Source organism: Zootoca vivipara, chromosome 8 (assembly GCF_965207765.1).
Source record: "Zootoca vivipara chromosome 8, rZooViv2.hap1.1, whole genome shotgun sequence".
Classification (NCBI taxonomy): domain Eukaryota; kingdom Metazoa; phylum Chordata; class Lepidosauria; order Squamata; family Lacertidae; genus Zootoca; species Zootoca vivipara.
In genome coordinates, this window is record NC_142591.1 from 16928929 (window position 1) to 16949665 (window position 20737).

The window sequence follows — 20737 nt, forward strand, 5'->3', positions numbered from 1 at the left end:
CACTTTCAACCGATTGTTTCCCAGCTGCTGAGATAAATATCAAACAAGGTTTCACAAATGTTCTTTCTCCTGTGTGGGTTAATCAGTCCAGCCTCCCCATAAATCTTCTTAGTCTGGAGCTCCCTGTTGCCTCGAAGCAGCGCCATCTTAAAAAGCTCAAATCACTTTCGTTTTCTCTCATAGCCATGAAGATTAACGATCTTTATAAAATTTACAGCTTTTCCAGGCAGAAGACCCAAACATCAAACCATAAACTCTTGGTAAATTAATGGATCTCCTTGCCCTATAGCTGAACTTAGCTTCAGGTCGCTGCTCCAATTCAAAGTGCGTCACAGCTCATAAATCCTCCGAACGCGTCCAGGACTCCTTCCGTCCGACTAGGGGGGGGGGGGCTTTTCTCATCGGCAACTCCACATCTTTAAAAAATATGCTCAGTAACAACAGTTTATAAAGTTCAACTCACACAGTCTTTTGCTTCTCTTTCTCTCCAAACAAGCCAGGACATCGCGTCTGGGAAGGTACGAAGTAACTCATATGAAGAAAAATAAAAAAAAAACTCAATTCCCTTATCGCTCCGTCCCCATCAATCCTTCTTCCAGATGATATACAGCCTTTGACTCCTCTCCCTCAGCAGCATAAATTTCTCAGCAGTAAACAGCGCTTCTTCCCCTCCTTCTGAAGTATGTCCATAGTTTTAAGCCTAATTATCTTCTTTAACCATGGAAATCCCCGCCATGCAGATTAGCGTCCGGGAGTCCTGGCCCTCGTAAGTGCTTTTCAGCCCAAGCTCCCCCCACTCCATAAACAGTCGGAGTGGGTCTGGGGGCATCGCGGGCCAGCGGCCCCTCTCCGTAACTCCCGGAGAGGGTAGGGGGTTGCCATTTACTCCCCTAGCAACCGCCAAATTCCTTACGAAGGTCAGAGGGATGGAAAACAGGTCCGCCATTCCTGCCGGCGGAAACCGGAACCTCAGAATTTCCCCTTTCCTGGCAGCCCACAGGGTGGGGAGGAAGAGAGAGAGAGAAGTCCCCACTTACTGCTGGATCTCCCGTCCCCCAAAATTACCCCCTTGACACAAATATTTCCCTCTTTGCTGCTGTATATGATCAGCCTCTCCAAGTTATGGCTCCCCATTTTTGGAATACTCTCTATTGTGGTCTGCCAGGCACATTTGCTGACATCTTTTGATGCCAGGTGAAGACTTGTTCCTACCCCCCAGATTTTTTTAATGGACCGGGCTGAGTTGTTTCTGATGTTAGTGTGCTGCCAAAACATATTTTGCGGGGGTGGGGGCACTGTTGTTTTTATTTGTGTGTGATTGCAGATGTTTGAATGAGAATGTTAATGGTTTATGTTTTAAAAAAATGATATAATCGATTTAAGTCTAGGTTTTAAAATGTAAGTTATTTGGAGATCTCATAGGTAACAAGCAAGTGATAAATCTAAAATAATAGTAGAACGTTCTACCTCTCCATCATATGAACTGATAGATGAACTACCACTGCACCTGGGAATAGACCCCTGGCCCAGATGTATCCTTTAAAAAGAAAAAGAAAAAATGCTTGTAATTGATTTTAACTAATCCCAAATCATACTTACAATAATCCTAGATGGAGATTAATAATGCCATGCATAGCACTTTATAGCAAGCACAGAGGAAAAAAACGTACACAAATCATTTGCCCACGTTAATAACAGCAGATAATTTCCACAAATACATTTGAATTTGGCTCAAGTTCTTAACCAACCCAGTTTTTTTAACCCCAATTATCATTAAGAGTCACTCTAAGGAGATGCATGGACACTTTTAAAAATGCTTTGCTTGTGGGTTCTATCTGCTTTGCACATATGCTGTTAATTTAATTAATCTGTGCATCATTGCGCATTGCACCCTTCTGCTATCAAAAGGGTGATCTCTCCTCATTTCCATGTAGAAGCAAGATCTTTGTGTTAAAAGCACAGTCCCAAATATTGGCTGTTTTGACATTTGTACATGAGCTTTAATACTACCAAGAAATATGATTTCAGGATATAGACAAATTACATAACCAGATATATCTTCCATTTGTTTTAACAGCATCGTTCTATTAAACTTTGGTCTGAGTGATGTGAATTAGGTCAGTTCATAGTGGAACTCACAGAAACTGAATTCCTCAAGTAGATGTTATTCACATAGAATTCCTCTAATAGAGGTCATGGGAGGTGGTGAATTCTTGCCAGCAGTTGGATAAGGGATAGTAAGCTTAAGCTGCGTCCTGATAAGACAGAGTTGTTGATTTTGGGGACCCTTGTTGATATTGAGAGTAGGGACCAACCTGTCCTTAATGGGATCACAACCTCCTTCAGGAATAGTCCCACAATCTATGCCAGGCGTATGTAACCTGTGACTGTCCGGATGTTATTGCACTGCAACCCACACCATCCCTGACCATTGGCTATGCTGCCTAAAGCTGATGGGATATAGGGTTTGACAACATCTGGAGGGCCATAGTTAGCTACCCCTGGTCTAGAGATTCACCTGCACCCAACATTGCTGCTTGAACATCCGTATGGAACTGTAAGGGACAAAAGGTACAGAGACAAAAGGTTCCATCCTGAGGAGCAGTAGTTCCTCCTCCAGCACCAGCATCAGCGGCGAGGGGGAAGAGTCCAGTGGGGAAGGAGGAAGTAGGGGACAGGGCTCCGGCAGGATGGCAGAGCCTCTGCTGCAAGGTAGACAGAAAGAGAGAGGGGGGGAAGAGGGGGAGAAGGAAAACATGGAAAGGAGAGCCTGCCTCCCTCCGGTTCCGGAATTACGCCGGCGGAAACGGGGGAGGAGATTTGGAATGCCCCGTCTCTTATGTTGGAAGAAAACGCGGGAACCCCCATTCCAGGGTTCTGTGTGAGACTGAAAACATGTATCCTGTACAGCTCTAGCACTGTAAATAGACTGCACATAATAAAAGCATGAAAAGGCAACAGTGTGGAGAATCGTTACTCTAGTCACAACGCTCCCTCTGTGACAGGAACACTGGTGCAGAAAGAAGCCTTACTGGTTTTGTCCAGTTTGCCAACTATGTCTGTTAGAATCATAGAATCATAGAGTTGGAAGAGACCACAAGGGCCATCCAGTCCAACCCCCTGCCAAGCAGGAAACACCATCAAAGCATTCCTGACAGATGGCTGTCAAGCCTCTGCTTAAAGACCTCCAAAGAAGGAGACTCCACCACACTCCTTGGCAGCAAATTCCACTGCCGAACAGCTCTTACTGTCAGGAAGTTCTTCCTAATGTTTAGGTGGAATTTTCTTTCTTGTAGTTTGAATCCGTTGCTCCGTGTCCGCTTCTCTGGAGCAGCAGAAAACAACCTTTCTCCCTCCTCTATATGACATCCTTTTATATATTTGAACATGGTTATCATATCACCCCTTAACCTTCTCTTCTCCAGGCTAAACATACCCAGCTCCCTAAGCCGTTCCTCATAAGGCATCGTTTCCAGGCCTTTGACCATTTTGGTTGCCCTCTTCTGGACACGTTCCAGCTTATCAGTATCCTTCTTGAACTGTGGTGCCCAGAACTGGACACAGTACTCCAGGTGAGGTCTGACCAGAGCAGAATACAGTGGTACTATTACTTCCCTTGATCTAGATGTTGCTAGGACAGAGATGGTGAACAGGGCAGTCTCGAGCAGGACGGGTGCCCTGGCGCTGAGGCGCGGAGATCGCTCCGGCGTCCCTGCCCTCGCAGTGCGCAGCATGGCTTCCGCGCGGCTTTGCCGTGCAGCACCCTGCCTACCAGCCCCGCGCCACCGGGACTATACCTAGAGCCGGCCCTGATGGTGAATCTGCTCCTCTTCAGACAACAACTTGAATCACCCCTGACCATTGGCCATGCTGGAGGGACACAATTTCTCCTGATATTGGAGGGTGGACATCTGGCCACAATAATAGATGCCTTGTTAGTTTCCATCTTGGACCACTGTAATGCAATCATAGGGCTGCCTTTCAAAAGTATACACACATTCCAGTAGTAGGTTGTTGTTTTATTTGTAGCCCACCCATCTGACTGGGTTGCCTCGGTCAATTCTTGGCAGCTTTCAACAGAACATAAAAACACAATGTGACATCAAACATTAAAACCTTCCATATACAGGGCTGCCTTCAGATGTCTTCTAAAAGTTGTGTAGTTTTTTTATCTCCTTGACATCTGATGGGAGGGTGTTCCACAGGGCAGGCACCGCTATCAAGAAGGTCCTCTGCCTGGTTCCCTGTAACTTCACTTATCACATTGATGGAGCTGGCAGAAGACCCTCAGAGCTGGACCTCGGTGTCAGGGCTGAACGATGGGGATGGAGACGCTCATTCAGGTATATAGGGCCAAGGCTATTGGAGGCTTTAAAGGTCAGCACCAACATAATGTGGTGACCATGATCCTGTACCAGAGCATGGGTGAGCATGGAACTGTACAGGCTTTCAGTTATATTTGCAAGACTAATTCATACTGCAAGTGTTTCCCTGCAGAATCCAAAATGGCCTGAAGTGAAGTTCCCCAAATGAAGCTTTCTCCCCTGGGGCATTAAGGTCTTGGACTTCACTGAACAAAATCAGGTCAAACTTAGACTTTTCCACAGTAACACCTTCTGTGTAGCATTTCTCAGCAAATGAGGCACATCAGGCCAGCATGCTTACCATTTTTAGGAGGCTTTTTACAACCAGGCTTTGCAATAAAATGGGAAATAGTTGATAGTTAGTAGCTTTGGTTTCTTTTAATAATTGTTGACTCATTCCAAATTGTTTCCTATTGGCATTATTGCATGTAGACCTCTCTTGACAGGTCAAAAGTAGGACATACATTTAAATTGTTTAAAAAAGGAAACAAATAGACCCATGAAAAATTGAATGTCACTGCTTGCCTGGGACGAAAGCAACCAAACTGGTGCCCTCCGGATGTTTTCTCTCATTAACCCCAGGCCACATGGCAGTCATGGGCTGATGAGAGATGTAGTCTAAAGCAGGGGTTCCCAACAAAATTTTCTCGAGGACCCCTCATCAAGCCGCTATTGTGACAAGGACCCCCATTAATTCCTAATCCTAAAATTAAAAAGTGAGAGCCAAATTAAGAGTTTTTAGTTACAACAGAGTACTCCAGTTAGTTTAAATTTTCAGTTCTTAATGAGATGAGTTAAATCTGTCCTTTGAGTCCATTATTTCTGAAATATTAGGTTCCAAACTTGAAACTTTCACTCTGAAATCCGACTGCATGTCGAGCCGATTCCTATATTTGTTTTTCATGAAACACATGGAAGAAAATGCTTGCTCACACCGATATGTGGTTGCAAATAGAAGGATCTTTTTCATTGCCTTATCTCCAAGTTTCTTGTACTCCTCGCGTGCTGATTTTATCACTGATGAAAATGTTTTTCATCGTACCACAGCTGGACAGATCCACAAGTTGATCTTGCTCTTCTTTTTTTGTGTATATCTTCACAGCTGAAGGGATTTCGAATCCATCTGTCGTCAGGGTCAGGTTCAGGGAAATACTCTCTAAAAGTGGTGGCTAGGCTGCGTAGATGCTCGGCTACATTGATCTTGATCTGGTCAGGCAAACTCTCCTCTGATGACTCCAAGAATTGTTTTAAAGTAGAAAAGTTAGTTAGTGACTTGTTTTCTATCCTTGACGCCCAGATCTGACACTTTTTGACCATAGCACTAATCTTATCCTCAACTTTGAACATGTCTACATTTTTTCCTTGTAAACTCAAGTTTAACACATTCAAGTGTTCAAACACATCAGCTAAGTACGCAACTGAGCAAAGCCAAGAGAAGTTAGTGAGAAAATCCGCGTACTTTGTGTCAAGAAGGAAGAGACGAACCTCGTCTCCAAGTTCAAAAAATCTTGACAAGATCCTACCTCGAGAAAGCCATCTTACTTCCGTATGAATAAGAAGTTGCTCATGCTCACTGCCAATCTGTTTACACAACAAAGAAAATAATCTGGATTGCAGAGGTCGAATTTTAATGTAGTTGATGATTTGAACTACTTCTTTAAGTATCTTTTGCAAGTCTACACAAATCCAGAGTGGAGTCCCTGAGACGGTGGGATAGTGTCTTGCACACTTCCTTCTGGCAACTCCTGCAGCCCAACTGGTGCCAAATGTATTGCTCGGCTTTCCTTTGGACCACATCAGCGAGGCTGAAAAGGGGGTGTCTTATAATTTGGGCAGCCCAGGACCTCCATATACACAAAGTGACCCCCAGGGAGGTCACTTTGGTGCAGTGGCACACTCCATTGCCTCTTGATGCAAATGGATGCCAACAACAACAATTAATTATAATATTGCATTTTATTGTATTACACTTTGAATACTATGGAAGTAAAAGAAGCAAAGAAAAATAAAATTAAGGAATTATACAGCATATCACAATTTCTACAACTGCAATAAAATTTACTAAGTGTTCCCCCAAGACCGTCAGCAATATTAAGGTGGTCTGTTGGCACATCGCCCCAAGGACTCCTGGGAATTGTAATGTGTTAAGGATGCTGGGAAATTGTAGCTCTGCTATGGGTAAACTAGAGCTCCCATAATTTTTGGGGGGGTGGGGGTTCATGTTTTGAATCTGCTGTAAAGGTATGTATCATGTTTCACAACGGGCAAAATGAATGCTTGCTTTTGGGGGGGAGTAATATCCATTTCCATTTGGTTTTTTTAAAAAATGTTTTTAATACTGAAATATTACACACAGTGATATTTCTGTAACAAAAGCTGCCAAGACCTCTTTATATATATATAAAAATTGTGGCCCGTATTAGTTAGTACAGTATGATGGGCGTTCCTTTTCCAATTGGATATTTTACATCAGGCTCCAACATGTCTTGGGCCTGACCTGATCCCACCCAGATCAAAGCTCCATCCCATTGACCCACACAGCCTGTTTGCTGTCACTTTCCTCGCTGGGCAACATTTGCTGGAACTGGGGGAGCTGGAGGCACGAGGGAAGTGGCTGGAGGAGGAGGGGGAGGTCCTGATTGTCCCTGAGTCTTTGTGTGTGTGTGGAGAGAGAGAGAGATGTGTCGTCGGCTTCTCTTCTCCTTTGGAGAGGCTCCTGAGTCGCAGGTGCGACGTGAGCCGCAGACAATGGGCGCTTTGAGAAAGGAGGCCGCGCTATGGGGGCAGGGAAGCGGCGCGCTTTGGGTCTGGCGATCTCCAAAAGCTACGGCGCAGGGCCGAGTCAGAAAAAAACTTCATAAAACACCTTTGCATCCATTTAAACACCACCGCATTCCGTTGATTCAAGCTACAGGACCGTGACAGAACTCTAACAGTGACAGAACGCTAACAGAACTCTTCCAACAGAGCAAAGCCTCTTCTCCCTCCTCCCTATGTCCCAGTGAGGGAGAGGGTGGCAGCGGCAGCGCTTCCGGGGGCCCTCCGATGTGGGCTTCAGCGCGTTCGGTGGCTCGGGGGCTCTCTTTCTCCACCGGAGCGTCGGCACTCCGCGATGTAGCCTGCCCCAAGCCCCAAGGCCACGGCCGGGCGTCCTCGGCGCCGATCCGGCGCGGTCGCTGGGGGGAGGGTTCGGCTAACAACGCAGCAGCGGATGCGGTTTGGGTTGCTTTTTACCGTTTGGGAGCTGATTTGGCGGCGCTGGCACGTTGGTTGAGTTTAGGACCTCCACGCCAGCGTGCCCGCCGCCATCTTGCCTCGCCAGAAGGCCCCGTTGCGGACCCCTCCGGCATAGCTCGCGGACCCCTGGGGGTCCGCGGACCACCAGTTGGGAACCTAGGGTCTAAAGTATCTGGAGTGCAACAGGTTGACAAAGGCTGGGATAAAGAAATCAATGCACAGTGAGAACAATTAGCTTGCTCAAGGTTATGCTTCTTGTCACTTAAAGAGGAGCAGGGAGGGAAATTCAGACCTGTTCCTTTCTAGGACGAGTATATCTGATCCACTTGAACTGCTCTTTGTCCCTGAAACCGGCAGAGCTGATTCAGCAGAGTCCTGATGCATTGCCACGCTAAATCAAACCAGCCGTTTATCTAGCCCAATATCCTATCTCTGACAGTATCCAGTGCTAGCAACTTCAAAGAATAAAATCCTACTGAAAACCATTCGAGGATAACTTCCCCTCTGGGTCTATTTAACCTGCATTAGGAGGTTCTCTCATATCACGAAGTGAAAGGATTTATGTCCCCTTTAAAATTATATCTGCCATTTTCCATAACTTCTTTTCTTGATAAACCTATGTAAGGTCCCTCATCTACATAAGCACACAGTTTTTTAAGGAAGAACCTCATTTTGTGTTTTTTTTGATGCAACAAAAATTGTTTAGTATATATCTCAATAATAGTGATGGCCCTTATTTCAATTCTGGTTCTGCATGATATATCATTTAGTCCAAACTGAAGGAGATCTGGAAGCAATGCAGGAGTCAATAAATCTGATATGTACTTATATAGTTGTTGATTTTTATAGACCACCTAGAATCAAATTCTCAGGGTGTCTCACAGCAAGATTTTATTTTTTAAAAAAATCAGGAACGGTGAAAAACCAATAAAATATAAATATGCAGCTTTAAAACTCAGGTGTGAGATTAAAAGCAGTGGGACTTCCTCCTGAGTAGACTCATATAGGATTGCATTGTTAGTAAATTTGGTACATCATCATAATTGATTGGCAAAAAATGTGTTAGGGAACAGCCACAACACTACCATTCATAGGATCTGATGTTTTGCTCTGTCGCCTGAGTCCTTCATGAACAACCAATTTAAATTATTATAACTGAATGAGTTATTAACATTCTGTCACTTGGATCAATTTTAATTAAGGCATTTGGGATAAGAAAATAAGAGGGTGTACTTTAAATGAAAATCACAATAAACTTTATGAGAAATATTATTCACCCAGTCTTCCTCACATCCCACTCAATAAAATTAGACTCTGGTGTCTTCATGGCCTGCATTACATCTACAAGAATCAATTAACAAACTGTCATAAGAACTAATCCTGCCCTCCTCTAGTTGAAAATTTTCACATTATTAATTGACTCATGTACAGTTGGAGATACACATAATCTTCAATAGACTTGAGTGCCAGTTCTTCTGAAAGCTCAACCTTAAGCAATCTAATGGCCCTCACAGCACTAGCACATAATTAAATTGTTTCCTTCTTTGGAATGTAGCCAGAAGGAAATCTTTGAGAACATACCATTTTCACAATAAGGAGCAAGCCCATCTGGCCATAGAGGATGGGTATTGAATTTCACATCTCGTATGTAGGTTCTCTCAGAGTTGCGGCGATGTGTGGGAAATTAGTCATTGGAAGACATCCATGAAAAGCATATAGTCCCCTTTTGAAGAGAGGTCAAAGAGTAGAATGGTGATGGATTTGTGAAATAGAAATGGGAAGATCATACAAATTGGTTTGTTGACTCACATCAAAAGATTGTCGAATCCAGCACTCTGTCTCCAATGGCAGCAAGTTGAATGCCTCTAGGAAACTTACAGAGTTTTTTTTAAAAGGAATGCATATGAAGATTGTAGATATGTAAGAATTCTGTTGCTCCTGAACAATTTTATTGGACAACTCTGATTTCTAGTGCTATGTGTATGAGAAACTAGCTAATATATATTCTTCATTGTCTCTGCTTTCCTTATCAGCCTCATTTATTAGTTTCAGAGCAAAGCATAAAAGTACAGCCTCCTTGTTGGAGGCTGATGATGAGCAGGTCTAAGTCCAGGCAGTGCCTAGGGAGGACATGTTCTCTAGCACACATTTCCAAATATACTGTAAGGTAAAGCTAAAGCTAAAGGATCCCTGGATAGTTAAGTCCAGTCAAAGGTGACTATGGGGTTGCAGCGCTCATCTCACTTTCAGGCCAAGTGAGCCGGTATTTGTCCACAGACAGCTTTCTGGATCATGCTTCTGGTGGAACACAACACAACACCTTGATAGAAACCAGAGTGCATGGAAATGCCATTTACCTTCCTGCCACAGTGATACCTATTTATCTACTTGCACTGGTATGCTTTCGAACCGCTAGGTTGGCAGGAGCTGGGACAGAGCAACGGGAGCGAACTCCATCAAGCGGATTCGAACCGCTGACCTTCCAATCAGCAACTCCAAGAGGCTCAGTGGTTTAGACCACAGTGCCACCCTCATCCCTACAACTATACTGTAGGCTACTTTGAAGCCCCTAAATGAAATATAGATGCAATATATAATATATGACCTGCCTTTCACTAAATTAGCAATCATACCAATATTAAAAATCCATTCCCCTGCCCACAGACTCATTATTATTAGTCTTCATACGACTGCTGATTTTAGAAGATATTAATCTAAGCCCAAAATGACTATCATCTTTCCACAAACAAGTACAGCTATTTCAACTACAAAGCAGTTTTCAGGTTTTAAAAATATCGAAAGTTGAAACCGTACGTGCAGACCATGGAAGTACATTGCTATTATTTTCCAAAGTCTTTTGAATACTGTGAATTTTTACATATGGTCCACATTGACTCAATGATGGCTTCATTGGACATTATCATAGTGGTAGAAAAGTACCTAGGGAATTATTTGCACTGCTTCATGATGTGGAGTGTATTCCCGTTGAAAGAGCAGCAGTATGCATATATGAAGGGAAGAAATAACTCTCTCGTTGTACCTCCTAATGAAACCTCAGCCCAGCCTCTTAAGAGAGAATAGCATCTTTATTAATTGTTTAAAATGGGGCTGTAACTGTCTGATGTGACCCAAAGGTAATCACAGCAGCAAAAAAGCAACCTGCTTCTGTGGTTGCATCTCTGCACTTTATTCAGCAGAGCACTCTCTGGTATCCTATTTTTGCCTGCCTTCCTCACTCCCTCCTATCCTTGCTCTTATGAAGAAAGGCACATTTCCTGCAGGTTTAAGCAATCTGCAGGAGGGAAGCTTTTATTTGGACCCTGTGGCTGGTGGAAAGAGATAAGAAGTAGTTGCAAGTCAACTGAAGTGGTTTTAGAGGTTGGAAGCAAAAACTGACAGCAGCCATGCAGAGACCTTGAAACAGGGGGTAGCGAAAGTTCACAGTGCAACATCCAGACACTATTAATAGTGCATCATTTGTAGAGTTCTGTTCCAAAAGTTAAAATTGGAACCCATCTTTAATCCCATGGGAACCACTTTTAAAGGTGTATTATTATTATTATTATTATTATTATTATTATTATTATTATTTTATTAAAAAGAAAATGCTTTGTTTTAAATTTTCAGAGAAAAGCAAGGATGTAGTAAAACGGAACGAAATAAAAATGATCAAAATTGGTACACCACATGCAGTCAGATACGCTGGTGACACAACCTTGATGGCAGAAAGTGAGGAGGAATTAAAGAACCTTTTAATGAGGGTGAAAGAGGAGAGCGCAAAATATGGTCTGAAGCTTAACATCAAAAAAACTAAGATCATGGCCACTGGTCCCATCACCTCCTGGCAAATAGAAGGGGAAGAAATGGAGGCAGTGAGAAATTTTACTTTCTTGGGCTCCATGATCACTGCAGATGGTGACAGCAGTCACGAAATTAAAAGACGCCTGCTTCTTGGGAGAAAAGCAATGACAAACCTAGACAGCATCTTTAAAAGAAGAGACAACACCTTGCTGACAAAGGTCCGTATAGTTAAAGCTATGGTTTTCCCAGTAGTGATGTATGGAAGTGAGAGCTGGACCATAAAGAAGGCTGATCGCCAAAGAATTGATGCTTTTGGATTGTGGTGCTGGAGGAGACTCTTGAGAGTCCCATGGACTGCAAGAAGATCAAACCTATCCATTCTGAAGGAAATCAGCCCTGAGTGCTCACTGTAAGGACAGATCGTGAAGCTGAGGTTCCAATACTTTGACCACCTCATGAGAAGAGAAGACTCCCTGGAAAAGACCCATATGTTGGGAAGGATGGAGGGCACAAGGAGAAGGGGACGACAGAGGATGAGATGGTTGGACAATGTTCTCGAAGCTACGAACATGAGTCTGACCAAGCTGCGGGAGGCAGTGGAAGACAGGAGTGCCTGGCGTGCTCTGGTCCATGGGGTCACGAAGAGTTGGACACGACTAAACAACAACAACAACATGCAGTCCTTAGCCTTTTCAGACCTGGGAGACACCTTTAGCCCAGACATGCACTTGGGGACCCACATTTTATATTTACGCAACATATTTGTTCAGTGGTAGTGACCCCCATCCCCCTATACACCTTAAGTTCCCAATATACCAGTTGAAGACCAATATCTTAGCTGATAAATTAAGACAAGTGATAATTAGTTAACCCAGTAAATTCTTTCAGATTGTGTCAGTATTGAGGGAAAGTGTGTTCTCTGTATAAAGCAGTGCCATTTTCTCCTTTCACATCTCCTTTTCAAAAACAAGAACTTATACACTGACCACTAATAATGAAACATGTTGTAGATACTTTTCCACATTTATTATGCTATTTTTGTGATATACAAATGACATGAGAAAACTTGGTATACTTGTTTGTATAACATTATTCTTGTTTATAAAACCCAATTTTAAAAATGCAAATAAAAATAAATAAACTGAGGTCTATAGTTTACAGTCTGTCTCAAATTATTTCCACATTTTGCAAAAAACTACCTTTCAATTTTTATTTTTATTTTTTAAAAAAAATATGAACCAGGTGTGATAAAATGCACTAATTTAACCACATATTCTCTGACACTTCTCATCTCCATCTCCGTCTTTCCACTTTACCTACTTTTATAATAACATTTTCTGCCCTGAAATAAAATTAACAGTATGAATTGGGACAAAGGCACCTTACCCAGATCAGGACTACTGCAGGGGCAAGTGATTAAATTACTAATGTGGGGGGTGGAGCAAGAGATTATTATTTCTGTTTTGGCCCTAAGATGCAAATCAATTGAGATGTTATAGGAGTTCCAATAAAATAGATTAAATGCATGGGCTTGCGGTTCTTTGGGGTTGCAATCTTTTGTTTAAGAATGGCTACTCACCGCACTCCTGAGGGGAAACATTTGCTCTGGCCTCGATCCACACTGCTAAGCCTCACACGTTTCACAATGAGTAAACACACAAACCCCTGTGTTGCAAAATATGACTCAGCAATATAAAAAGCAACATGATGGCCAGAAACAATTACAGTGTGAAAAACTTTATGGAATAATTCAAAACATAAAGATTAACAAACTAAAGTCTCTGAAAGTGGACCTCTGTAGCATGGCCAGGCCCATTTTTGTTTAAGAAATAGCTTTCTTTCAAATAAATAGCATCTGGCAAAACAGTGCATAGAAGCAATGGCACACTCCAACACAATCTACACTGGGACAATTTATTGTGGCTTTATTGCCAGATTTTGTTAAACTGTTTTTCAAAACCATGCACATATGCAATACTTGGGGGGGATTCTGCTAACTTGTATTTCCTCATGAAGAAATACTGTTTGCAGTTTAATTACATTTCCCCCCCCATACTATTTCTTTGACTGAGAAGCTAATTCTTCTCCCATATGGCTTGTAAGACTTAACCTAATTTAACTTTTTAAGACCTTGTATCTCTTTAATTTCCCACTTCTGGATAAACAGAAAGTGTTTACCTTTTTTAAAATTCCATATCTTTCCAAACAAAACTTTCTTCTTTTGTTGTGGGAAAATATTCCCTTCGAAATCACTTATCACAGCAGAGACAAACATTATGGTTAGCAGTGGATTTTATCATTTCTCTGGAACTCTCCACCGAACCAAAATAAACTTAGCTTTCACATACTGTTATAGATATAATCAGTAATCTTCATTTTATAGCAAGAGCTTCCTCCAAGGTCTTTATGACCTATTTATTGGGCCACTTGTGCCATGATTGACTCATACCTATTTACTGTTGAAGTCTTAAGCAAATTTCTAACAAACAACAACACAAACAGTTGCCCTTGCTTTTAAGTTAAGCACAGGCAGCACAGTTTTGGAGGAAGACAGGTATGAGGTGAATATATTTTACAAGAAGACCACAATATTTAGATCTAATTCTAAGTCAACATTGACCAGCCAGATACCTCTGGAAGCTAGGGTTGCTAGGTTGTTAGAAAATGGAGGCACTCTGGCTAAATAAATTAAAGAAGCAAAGAAAAAAAAGCAAAGTAAGCAGTGCAAATCTAGAGCCTATTTCTGGAAAATGCAATGGTTGCTTGTTATAAGCTTCTAACAGTTGCATCTCCTAGTTCCAGGCAATGACAGGTAAAGGTAAAATGTAAAGGACCCCTAGACGGTTAAGTCCAGTCAAAGGCGACTATGGGGTTGTAGGGCTCATCTCGCTTTCAGGCCAAGGGAGCCGGCGTTTGTCCATAGACAGCTTTCCGGGTCATGTGGCCAGCATGACTAAACCACTTCTGGCACAATGGAACACCATGTCGGAAGCCAGAGCGCACAGAAACGTCATTTACCTTCCCACTGCAATGGTACCTATTTATCCCCTTGCACTGGCGTGCTTTCAAACTGCTAGGTTGGCAGGAGCTGGGACAGAGCAACAGGAGCTCACTCCGTCATGGGGATTCGAACTGCCAACCTTCTGATCAGCAAACCCAAGAGGCTCAGTGGTTTAGACCACAGAGTCACTCGCATACCACATGGTAACAGATGAGGTCTGTGGTTAAGCCATGTGTTAAGTATGTAAATGCTTGTGAGGTAAGTGTGAGCACTAAGTAGATTGCACTAATGGCAAGTCAGAAGCATAAAGGAAGTTGGGAAGGGTTAGGTGGGGGCAGAGAGGCACAGTGGAAATCTCACAAATGTGTAGTTAAGGTTGCTTGTAACTACCGCATGAAGGCGGGACAAGTGGGGGCAGTTAAAATCAATGATACATGTATCAGGCTGCCTGTGGAGATTTGTAAAATATGTGTGTAACCGGTATGCAGAGTCTATTTTCTGAGACATAATTCTTGCACAAGAAGTCCTTTTTGCTTCACTACTTGTTGCTTGGTTATCGGTCTCTGCTAGACTATGAACCTCAACGTGGAGAGTTCCACAACACAGATCAGGAGTACCCCAGACCTTGATATTTCAAGGCCCAAACCTGGAACCTTTAGGTGGATCCCAGTGACATGATGGGGCAGGCCTCATGATGTGGTTAACAGTGACAAATTAAGCATTAGCTGCAATCACTGGGAGCACATCGTTCAGGTTAAAAACCAGAAACTTAACATAGGCACAGATATGTCACTGGTTGGATAATAGCATTATCAGAAGAGGGCGTTCCCAGATCCAGCTGAAGTGAAAGGATAACTATAGGGGGAAGCAGGGTGTGTTGTGGTAATTTCTTCCTGAAATAATTCATCTAGTCTCTACCTCACTTCCAATGAAAATAAATACCTCCTCCAGTTCAGACTCTCCAGTTTCCACTCTAGTTTCTAAGCTGTCCACATGCTCTGCACACTTATGAAGCCCTACACCATAGATATACAGTGGTACCTCTACTTACGAATTTAATGTGTTCCAAACACACATTTGTAAGTCGAAAAAATTTGTAAGTTGAATCTCATAGGAATGCATTGGGAGAAAAAAACCGTAAGTCGAAGCAACCCTATCTAAAAATTCGTAAGTAGAAAAAATCCTATCTAAACCACATCCAAGATGGCAGACGGAGCTCCATTTGTAAGTAGAAAAATTCGTAAGTAGAGTTATTTGTAAGTAGAGGTACCACTGTAGATATAGATATAGATATAATGTTTTCAAAGGTGCTTCATCCACCCGGATTCTACCCCTCCATCTGCCACTGGGGAGAGCCAGGCAATCCTGGAGTCTCCAGATCAGGCCTGGAGACTTGGCAACCCTGCTGGAAGCTTGCAAGTGTTGTGGTCCAAGGTGGAGGTCCAAGGAAGATGGAGGCCAGTGGACTCAGGGTTCTGGAAGAGAAGGCCAGGCAAGGCTGTTGGAGAATGACCAGGGTGCCAGCTGTCTGGTACTGCTGGTGGTCAACAAAAGTTCAAAGACACTCTGTAGGCAAATCTAAAAAAACACAGTATAAACACCGACAACTGGGAAACACTGGCCTGCAAGTGCTCTAATTAGAGAACAGCCTTTACCCAAAGTGTCATGGGTTTTGAAGACACTTGAACTCAAGATGAAAGGGAGAAATGTGCTAAGAGGAAGCCGCATTTGGGAAACCCTCACCATGATCAACTCCCACACAAAAACCTATGTCCCCACTGTGGAAGGATGTGTGGATCCAGAATTGCCCTCCACAGTCACTTACGGACTCACTGTTAAGACCGGGTTTATGGACGACAATCTTACTTGGCTATGAGTGATAACCAACAAAGAAAGATTGGTTAGAATGCTCCTGCTGCTTTCATTGGCCTGAAACTGAATAAATCCCTCTGAAGGAAGAGAATAAACCGCCAAAGGGCACTTTGTCCAGGGTGGTCTTGAACCTGAAACTGGCATGATTCAGTTTGGTGGGGTCACAAGTTGTGTGGGCTTGCATAAAGCAGCTTATCTGACAGCATGACAACATACAACCCCTAATTCCACAGTGTATACCACAAAGATGCTGAGAAGTTATAGCAGTTTCGTCTGTTCGGTACTTTGGGGCATGTTCTTTTCCCCTCCCAAGAACAACCTCATTGTCTTTGCTTTCAAAAGTGCAGGGTCAGGTAGTACAACAAAATATTCCACTGAGGGAATAATCTTGCTTTCTGAAGTGTTGAGTATTCCACTTGAATTCCTTATCTATTAAGCCTGGGAAGCACCTTCTGATCTCAAAGGTGCTCTAAGGCTTGCCATGTCTTTTAAAGATTTATCAGGCTCTGGGCCTTAAAAGCACAGATGTAAACCACAGGTGGTGATAACAAAATCGATACAAGCAAGCTGGAAAAAGTTGAGCATGGGCAGTGGCCAATAAAAGGCTGCCATTTGCTCTTTTATTGTTGCACATCTGTTCTCATTCAGCAGGGGGTGGGGAAATCTATACAGTGAGCTAGTGCACTCCAGTGGTGTGAATTTAAGTGCATTACAAATTTATGTCACTTTTATGCATAGTGGCATGGCTTTTTCCCAAAGAAGGTTGGCAATTGCAGTTTGTCCAGTGAGGTCACTGAGAGTGCTCTGCTGCTAGAAATTCACAGACAGCTACACAGAACTACAATTCCCAGGGAAAGAGAGAGACTGACCATTAATCATGTTCAAAATTGATAATATTGCAGTGTCCTTTGATAAGTCTATTCCAGCTAGTGCCCTTCAGATGTCTACAACTCAATAGGAACATTGAACTCAGCAAGACTAACTTCTGAATATGCATAGGTTTTCACTATGAAGCAGCTATACTCTGGGAGTTGTATATTTTCAAACGTACAAATCTCTTTCTCCCGGAGCAGTTGCTTTGAAATTAACTCATGTACTGTGCAGTCCTTTAACTTTTGTGTGTGTGTGTGAAATCATTTTTGTTTGGTTTTACAAATACAAAGCTATAAAAAAAAGAATCCCCCCCATCCCTTCCATGGGGTTCCATTTTAAACATTTAATACTACATATTCTTCAATACCCTAACTTTTATATTGATCCATATTATCCATGATAATTGTTACACTACAAGTGAAATCAAAATCCTGCTAATGTTTCCATCTGCTTACAGTGGTCTCCTAAATAACTTATAATTTTTTTCCATTCTTTTATAAAGTTTTTGTCCTCTTGGTTTCTGAGTTTTCTAGTCAGTTTTGCCATCTTGGCATAGTCCATCAGCTTGGTTTGCCACACCTCTCTGGTAGGGACTTTGTCTTCTTTCCATTCCTGGGCTAGTACCAACCGGGTGGCTGTTGTTCCATACATGAAGTCTTTTCTGTTCCTTTGGGGTGTTGATACCTGTAATTCCTAATAGAAAAGCTTCTGGTTTCTTGACAAAAGTTATTTTTAGCATTTTTTTTCATTTCATTATATATCATCTCCCAGAAAGCTTTTGTGTGTGTGTGTGTGTGTGTGTGTGTGTGTGTGTGTGTGTGTGTGTGCAGTCCTTTAACTCTTATCCCACAATCCTATCGGGGCCCTTTCAACAACTGTCTTGATTTCATTCAGGCTTCCACAACCTGGTGACCTTCATATGGTTTGGACTAAGACTTCAAACATCCCTGACGACTGGCCATTCTGGCTGAAACCAATGGAAGCTATAGTCTAGCAAGTTATTGAGGACAACCAGGGCTGCCAAAGTCGGGTACAGAGCCAGGAGGGAAACCAGACTCCAAGCTTTCTTTAGGTATCTACACCTGTTGGGGAAGTCTGGTTTTATGGAATTCCCTCTCCAGTAACATTCATATATGCCTTGCTCTGTGAGATAAAGACTATGATCCTAGATAGTGACCAATCCTAGGATTTGGTCCCATTGAATTCAGTGGACATGCTGCCATATGGATTTGTATATAATCAAGCTGTTAGAAAAAAAGTCAGAGCCTTCATTTTGAAATTGTTTAACTTATTACTAGAATTAATTTCCCTTTTAAGGAAAAGATAGTATTACTTGTAAGTGATTTGCAGATTTTGCTGGTGTGTTTTGCATTTACCATTTTGGTCATGAAAACAGTACAGTTGTACCTTGGATCCTGAACGCCTTGGAACTCGGATGTTTTGGCTCCAGAACTCTGCAACCCCAGAAGTGATTGTTCCGGTTTGCAAACGTTCTTTTGGAACCCAAACGTCTGACAGGGGTTTTGTGGCTTCTGATTGGCTGCAGGAGCTCAGATTTGGTTTTCAAATGTTTTGGAAGTCGAATGGACTTCTGGAATGGATTCCGTTCGACTTCCAAGGTACGACTGTATATAAATAAAGAAAAAACAGCATCAACAACCTGAACCTGTTTGCTCAGAACTACATTTCATTTATTTCAGTGGGACGTATTTCCAGATAAAGTATCTTACAGTGGCATATTATACTTGTCTACTACCTGGAAGTAAACACCATAGATTTTCTAGGGCTTACTTCCATCCAACTGAGTATAGGATTGCAGTCAAAAAGATGTACAGGAGGGAGAGCTGTTGCTTTAGTGACTGACTGATGAGACAATGTTTATGGGAAGATATTTTATGGAGATTTTTACTAGCCATTTCCTACCCCAAAAAAATCACTTTATGTTACTCGTCATTAGAGTCATAAAAGTAAATAATAAAAGAGTGGAAATAAAATATTCTTCCTGGAAGAGTTCAGGTAGGTCCTCCGAGAATCATAAAAAAACTTTCTCTTTTCTTAAAGTGCAGAATATTATATTAGAGATTCAGCAATGGGGGTGTTTTGAAAAACCAGAAAGAAGAGGGTATAACTGCTATACCAGTAAAGCTGTAGTCCTATGACCCCCCTGAGTGAAGTAAGAATTTACTCCTATATTTCTGGTCCATGCCCAGGAGAAGGAACACCTTGAAATAAACATGGAACCAAGGAAATAAATCAAGTCCAGCAGATTCAGGAGGGACCTAGCTTTATTAAACTAATGTGCAGTAGGGCAGAGCCCAACTTAATGTGGTTGCTGTGGTGAAATAACCAGTTGAGGAAAGGTCTGACATGAGACACATCAGAACAGAAGAGAATAGGGACACAGGTGGTCTAAAACATTGAGCCTCTTGGACTTGCTGATCGGAAGGTCGGCAGTTTGAATACCCACAATGGGGTGACCTCCCATTGTTCTGTCCCAGCTTCTGCCAACCTAGCAGTTCAAAAGCACACCAGCACAAGTAATAGGCACTGCTGCGACGGGAAGGTAAACAGCGTTTCCGTGCACTCTGGCTTCCGTAATGGTGTTCCATTGCACCAGAAGCGGTTTAGTCATGCTGGCCACATGACTCAGAAAGCTATCTGCAGACAAACGCCGGCTCCCTCGGCCTGAAATGAGAAGAGCGCTGGACCCCAGAGTCAAGTTTGACTGGACTCAACCATCCAGGGGTCCTTTACCATTATCTTTTACTTCTACACAGCACACAAAGAATCATAAAACATCAAAACATCCTTCTACGTACATCAAGAATGGTCACAGGTTATGGGATGTATGCATACATGGCTCCATACTGGTACCAACTTATTTGGCATACCCGAAAACATTTGGTCTCAGCCATCACACTTTAACCCCAGTTCTCTTGACAACCAGGCCTTCGGGGGGAGCTATTGACATTCCAGCCCCATATCTTACTTCCCTGTTCCCAAAACATGTCAAAGAGCTTTGAGGAGAGATAATGCATTAACACCCCAGTTCTGACTCAAAACAGACACAGCAAAACATCCTGGTTGGCCATGTCATTTGTGCCTCTCTGATGTCAGATGAAGAGAGATGGAAGGCAACGTAGGAGGGAGGCATGAGAGCCACAAAATGCAGACCCACAAAAATCAAGGCTAATACGCTGTATCTAAAAGGTTAAATACAATTAATACTGAAACACTTATAACAAACAGTAACTTCATATAATGATGAAGTGTGAAGAGAAGACTGAATTCTCGCTCCTTGAATAACTCAATTTATTTTAAGTGGTAGATATAGGATATTGTAAATGCAGGCATTTCCATCAGCTACCATTAGGCTTTAGATGAGAGATTTTGATGTACTAGCGAAAGGTAGCAGATATGCAGTTTTTCACTTACGGTTATATTTTCACCATCACTGGGGGAACCTTTTGCACTTTCTGCCTCAAACACAAGCAATGTCTTGCTTCACCTCTGATTTCCTATGAATACAGATCTTTTAGAGTTCCTTTGTTCCTCCTCTACCCTGCTTATTTTTTATTATTTAATACCC

At 42.5% G+C, this 20737-nt stretch overlaps 1 long non-coding RNA gene across 3 annotated transcripts in view; it reads left to right on the forward strand.

Moving 5' to 3' along the window:
* LOC148684743 (uncharacterized) overlaps positions 1 to 20737 on the forward strand; it is a 617223-nt gene that overhangs the window by 16783 nt on the left and 579703 nt on the right. For 2 of the 3 annotated variants that reach the window (XR_015951342.1, XR_015951339.1), the window contains exon 3: positions 11229 to 12547. The exons of the other annotated variant lie outside the window; for it this stretch is intronic. This is a non-coding gene — a long non-coding RNA (uncharacterized LOC148684743). Of the gene's footprint in view, positions 1 to 11228; positions 12548 to 20737 lie in introns of those variants that run through there. 3 annotated transcript variants of the gene reach the window in all.